The sequence below is a fragment of the Pinus tabuliformis genome, chromosome 3_1, assembly GCF_031772625.1.
Source record: "Pinus tabuliformis cultivar Carrire ecotype Pingquan chromosome 3_1, CPIR1, whole genome shotgun sequence".
NCBI classification, from domain to species: domain Eukaryota; kingdom Viridiplantae; phylum Streptophyta; class Pinopsida; order Pinales; family Pinaceae; genus Pinus; species Pinus tabuliformis.
This window is the reverse complement of record NC_142301.1, coordinates 578,189,847-578,195,846: the sequence shown is the minus strand read 5'-3', so window position 1 is coordinate 578,195,846 and position 6,000 is coordinate 578,189,847.

Below are 6,000 nucleotides of genomic sequence, written 5' to 3'. Positions count from 1 at the left end.
ATTTAAAGAATTCCAAGATGTTTTTGCATGGAGTTATGAGGACCTGAAGTCCTATGATACCTCTGTAATCCAGCACACTATCCCCCTCAAGCCTGATCAAAAGCCCTTTAAACAAAAATTGAGGAGAATCAATCCTATGCTTCTCCCAGCAATGGAACAAGAGGTACAGAAAATGTTCAAGGCAGGCATCATAGCACCTATCAGATTCTCTGAGTGGATCTTAAACTTAGTCCCTACAAGAAAGAAAACTGGTGAAATAAGGTTCTGTGTGGATCTAAGAAATCTGAACCAAGTATCCCTCAAAGACAACTATCCCTTACCCAAGATGGATCACATTCTCCAAAGAGTGGTAGGGGCCTCAAGGATCTCATTACTTGATGGATTCTCAGGATTTAATCAAATCTTAGTACACCCTGATGATCAAGACAAAACTTCATTCACAACCCCATGGGGAACTTTCAAATATGTAAAAATGCCTTTTGGATTGAAAAATGCAGGGGCAACTTTTCAAAGAGCAATGGATATTGATTTTGTAAAGGAGATTCATGACTTTTTAGTCATTTACCTAGATGACCTCACACGTTTTTCAAAATCTGACCAAGAACATTTAAAACACTTGAGGCAGATTTTCTTAACATGTAGGAAATATGGAATTTCCTTGAATCCCAAGAAGTCTCTATTTGGTTTGGAAGAAGGTAAGCTGTTAGGACATATCATTTCAAAGGATGGCATAAGAATTGATCCAGACAGGATACAAGCTATCCTACAAATGCCCCACCCAAGAAATATCAAAGAATTGCAGGGATTTTTGGGAAAAATCAATTTCTTGAGAAGGTTTATCCCAAACTTAGCAGAACTAATCAGATTACTAAATAACATGCTAAAGAAAGATTCAAAAGTGAAATGGACAGTTGAAGCAAATCAAGCCTTTGAAGGTATAAAGCTGGCCCTTACCCAAACCCCAGTCTTGACCAATCCTCAATTTGACAGAGAATTTATCATTTTCTCTTTTGCCTCCCAGCATACTATTGTTGTTGTTTTGTTGCAGAAAGATGACCAAGGAAATGAGAAGCCAATTGCTTTCTTTAGCAGAGCTCTTAGAGATGCACCTTTAAAATATCAAATCATGGAAAAGCAAGCTTATGCTTTGGTAAAAGACATCAAAGACTTTAGGATTTACATCCTTTATTCACATGTTATAGCATATGTGCCAAGTCCTATTGTAAAAGACATACTCACTCGGGAAAACCTAGAGGGCAGAAGAGGAAAATGGATTGCCAACATCTTGGAATTTGATATTGAGATAAAACCTACAAAACTAATAAAAGGGAAATGTTTGGCCAAACTAATGATAGAAGCAAACTTCCAAGCCTTAGACATCAACCAGCTGGACAGTGAACCGGAGCTGGCGACTCCAAGGATCAATGTAGCCTTTGAACAATCCCCTTGGTACTCTGACATATGTTATGTATTGCAAAACCTGTGTGCTCCCCCAGGATTGTCCAGAACTAAATGTAGGTTCTTAAAAATGAAAGCTTCTAAATTCTGTGTTATGGATGGGAATTTATTTTGGAAAAACCATGAAGGAATATTGCTAAACTGCCTAATTGAGAATGAAAATGACAATATCATAAAAGAATTTCATGCAGGTGACTGTGGTGGACACTTGTATTGGAATTCCATTGTGGATAAAATACTAAGGGCTGGTTACTACTGGCCCACTATGTTCTCTGATGCCAAGAAATTCACCACCTCATGTCATAAATGTCAAGTGTTTGAGGGAAAGAGACAATTACTGCCACTTCCATTAAGGCCTATTGCAACAGAGAGACCTTTTCAACAATGGGGCTTGGATTTCATTGGGGAAATTCATCCCTCATCTTCAGGCCAACATAGATGGATCTTAACAGCCACAGACTACTTCACCAAGTGGATTGAAGCTACTCCATGCAGACAAGCAAATGATTCAACAATCATTCAGTTTTTGGAGAATAACATATTGGCTAGATTTGGTTGTCTTGATAAAATAATAACAGACAATGCTGCAGCTTTCAGATCCAAGAAGATGGTGAATTTCTGCCATAAATTTCACATTACCTTGGGTCATTCTACTGCATACTATCCCCAAGGAAATGGCCTTGCTGAGTCATCAAATAAAAGCCTGGTAAACATCATAAAGAAAGTGCTGGAAGAGAACAAAAATAATTGGCATAAGAAGCTTGTGAATGCTCTGTGGGCAGATAGACTAACAACCAAGAGATCAATTGGGACCAGCCCATATGAGTTAGTTTATGGATTAGAAGCCAAATTCCCTTCATCACTAGGGGTGCCTGTAATGAAACTTCTTCAAGAAAGCCAAGCTGAACCAAATGATATGCAAAGAAGGATCAATCAAATAATATGTTTACAGCAAACTAGAGACCAGGTTTTCAGCAGAGTTCAAGTTCTACAAGAAAAGCTAAAGAAGGCCTTTGACAGAAGAACTAAGGCAGAAGACTTTAATGTTGGAGACAAAGTCCTCAAATGGGACTCAAGAAGAGAGGATAAGGGAAAACATGGAAAATTTGATTCCCTTTGGAGAGGACCATTTGCTGTCCAAGTTGTACAAGGAAACAACACTTATTTCCTTAAAAGTCTTAATGAAACTGATTTGGATGAAGGTCCTGTGAATGGCAGGATGCTCAAGCACTATTTTGACTACCACCCATAAGTGCAGCCTGAGTTTTCCCTTGTACATATCCAGATGTATATATTATTTTCTATTAGGATGTAAAAATGCAATTTCTCAAAGTTTTATTAACTACCAGGAAAAGGTAAATAGGATCATAGGTCTACCAAGAAGGGAAGGACACAAGTTTGGCATTTCAAAGCAGCAAACTTCAAAATCTTGATAAGAGCAGTCAAGGGCCGAGGCAATCTGACCTGCTGTTCTTGGTCTTTCAAATGAAAAACCATCCCCATGTGGAGCCACTGTTAGCTACCTATACCAATAGGTTTCATATTTCATGATTGGCAAGGAAAGGTCCAAATATGCTCTGCTTTGATGATGCAAAGATCCCATATTTCCATGAGGAGACTAGGTTTGTATATAGCTTGATGTGAACTCAATTTTGATGGATGGTCCAACAGCCTAATCTGGATCATGCCATGTTTTAAATTTTCAGTTGTAAAATAGAGAAATAAGTCTATCCAAACTGTTTAATCTTGGCAGACAAGTAGTTTAGGTAGAGAAGAAAGGCTCCCAACTGCCTAATCTGGGACCTTGGAAGAAATAAGGGTAGAAGTAGATATAAAAACAAAAGAAAAAAGCCAAAGAAAAGAAAAGGAAAATAAGGGTCTGCAAGCCTAAGTACACGCTCCAAGAAGAAGCAAAAAATGCTAGGCAAATAGATGGGTAGGCAGTTGGGGTTGCAGAAATATAATTTATTACAAATTGCATGTGTGGTAGCCTTGTTCATAAAGCAAAATCAATGAATTGAGAAGGTGTTCTTCTCCATCAGGTTGCAGCAAGCAGAGAAGCATGTCTAACTTCCCAAACTTTCCCCTTTTTCATTCATAACTAACATCCCATCATCAGTTGAGATTCATGGAAGAATTTATGGTTTTATAGTGGTTCTTAGTCCTATTAGAAACCACATTTCTTGTCTAAAACTCTTTTTATTTTGATCTACTCCCTAAGCTAAGTTATTTTCAAATAAACTTAGTGTTATCTCCCCTCATCCACTCCTTTCATCCATATTAACCCTAACTCTATTATATAATTCCCCTATGTTACCTTTTCCCTAGTACTATAACACCATGGTGTATAAACACCGAAACATTGTATAAATATCCCTCCCCTGGGCATTATAGCCAATAAGTCCTCTGTCAGGGATCAAATGACATCTGGTCACTTTGATAAACCTAAGTCTAACCCCCCTCCCCTCTTCTGAATTCATTTGGCCCAGTAAAACCTTCATTTGCTAAAGAAAACCTTATAAAAGACCTTGTTCTACCTATACCCGCTTTAATTTGCAAAATAAACAAAAAACCCACTTTTCTCGTTTATCCAAAGTATGGGCGCCGTGTTATTTTTATATTAAAAGGGCATTGAAAAACCTTTATAAATCCGCCTATACCAAGAGGTCTCCGCCAAGCACAGATCCCGAAATAAATATTAAAATAACCCCCGCCCCCTTCCGTATTGTCCGATCATTTCACTAACCCGTCAACCGTCGGATCGGACCCCTTTGATCCGACGGTCCTCATTCATATCGGAGCAGCCCTGACGTCCGACAAATACCTTCCGATATCTGTCAGAGGGTGACGTCAGGCCTCCGCCACGCGTCATCCCTATAGCTTATTGGAGGTGCGCCTGACAATTCCCCTTCCGTATCAAAAGCGGTGCGATGAGAAACCGCTTCCGGTTTTTGGTCAATCCGCCCGGCCAACGTCACCACCACGTCATACCCACGTCAGTGCCACCCCGCCGTCTCGTCAGCTCCTTCGTCCGCCCCCGCGCTGATATGCCTGCCACCTCATCATCCTCGTGGACCAATCATAGCTCGCCACATCACCCGATGACATCATGCTGATGTCATCCGACCTTGACCCCACCTAATGACGTCATACTGACGTCATCCAAAAAGGCGCCAATATGCCAAAAATCCATATTTAGGCCAATTTTCGCGTTTTTTCATACTTTTTGCAAATTCGTTGTTGCTTTCTCTGCATGATTTTTATGTCCTAACCTACAACACCTTGCTGAAATCAATTTGAAGACCTCCAGCGCGCCATTTCCATAGATTCGTGACTGTTTCTCGCTGTTTGCCAGGTATTTACCTTTGTAAATCCTTCATATGCCTAATTTGTCTGTGAATTCCCTCGAAAAGCTTGAGAGACACCGAAATTTATAATTCACCGGTGAAATCCTTGTGCCTAGCCCCCATTTACAACTGTGAGCTCGAAAAACACCAGCTGAGCCTTGTTTGCCCGCATTTTCATAAAAAACTGTACTCTGTGCGCGCAATCACGAAACAACTTACTCAAACTGTACCTACCTGCTAAAAAAGACAGATTGAGACCACACATTGGTCTTATTTGCACTTCAAACAGTATTTCAATTGCTGCAGCTGTTTCACTCACCCGCTGTTCCATACTATTCACATTTTTTCGTTGAAGAAAACTCTTTTGTGTTGCTCTGCATAGCAACTCCATCCATAATCCTAGGAGAAATCATGGACCCACCAGTAGCTCCAATAGCGTTGAACGTTGCTCCATTGAATGCCTCTCAGAGGCAATTGGAATGGCAGTCTCTGGCAGACATGGACTATCAGATTTCAGAGGAAATGCTGATGAGAACTAAGTTCCACATTCACCTGCTCAATGAATTGAAGGCCAAGCATGAGACTTGAACAGATGTGCTGGGCATATGGGACTCATTCCTCCCTATTTTTAAGCTCCCTCAGGTTAGACAATTCCCTGATTTGATCCATCTGTGTGTTGAAAACTATGACCCCACTCAGAGGGCGGTTCTCAACCCTTTAGGCTCAGCTGTGTTTTATGTCACCCCAAAAGCTATCAAGGATATGCTCTGCTTCAGGACTGAGAAGAAACTGGTCCCTCTATCACTTGTAGACCTGATAAATCAGGGAGCCAGAATGACAGATGCTCAGGTCACCAAATTAAACCAGCTATAAATTGACTCTGACTCTGTGATGTATCCTCCTATCAATCAAGTATACCTCAACCAACTGGGCAGAGATCTTGCAGACATGATTAGTCCCATTTTGGGCTACAACTCAATTGAGTTTGTTGATCAAACTATGCTGGTAATGATGCTCATGTTTGCTCCTGGCAAGTCTCCTATCTACTATGACTATGCCACCTATATAGCAGACAAAATGCATGAGCAGCTAATGAACCTGGCAAGAGAAAGAGTGTTCAGATATACCTCTTACATTTACCACTTGATCTTATATCATCAACATCAGAAGTTCTCTTTTCCAATCAAAAGAGAGG